Consider the following 401-nt stretch of genomic DNA (forward strand, 5'->3'; position numbering starts at 1 on the left):
GGCCCGTTCCGGCCTGGTCTCGGTGCCATAGAGGCGTTGCTTGCATGAGGGTAGGCAGATAGTTGTGATGGCGGTTTTCGTCCAGCTCCGGGTACCAGCTTCTCCTGCAGCCTCGTCCAAAAGTCTGCAAACAGTTGGTCGATGCGGGCTGGCAGGTCGTCGCTCAGCAGCTGTGGGCCAGTTTGGTACCCTTTTGTCTTTCCCCTGCAGGCAGCCGCCATGTTGAATAGGTGCTGTGACTCTTTGAGTGCAACGTTATCCGCCATTTTGGAGGCCTTGACTCCCGCCTTTGGTAGGGTCGCAGGCTTGGTCGTGGGGCATGTAGTCGGTGCTTCACCTCCGGGCGGGGACCGGGATATCCCCCACCGGTCCATAGGGGGGGGGGGTGCATGTGTAGTTCT

Source organism: Pelobates fuscus, chromosome 1, assembly GCF_036172605.1.
Source record: "Pelobates fuscus isolate aPelFus1 chromosome 1, aPelFus1.pri, whole genome shotgun sequence".
NCBI classification, from domain to species: Eukaryota; Metazoa; Chordata; class Amphibia; order Anura; family Pelobatidae; genus Pelobates; species Pelobates fuscus.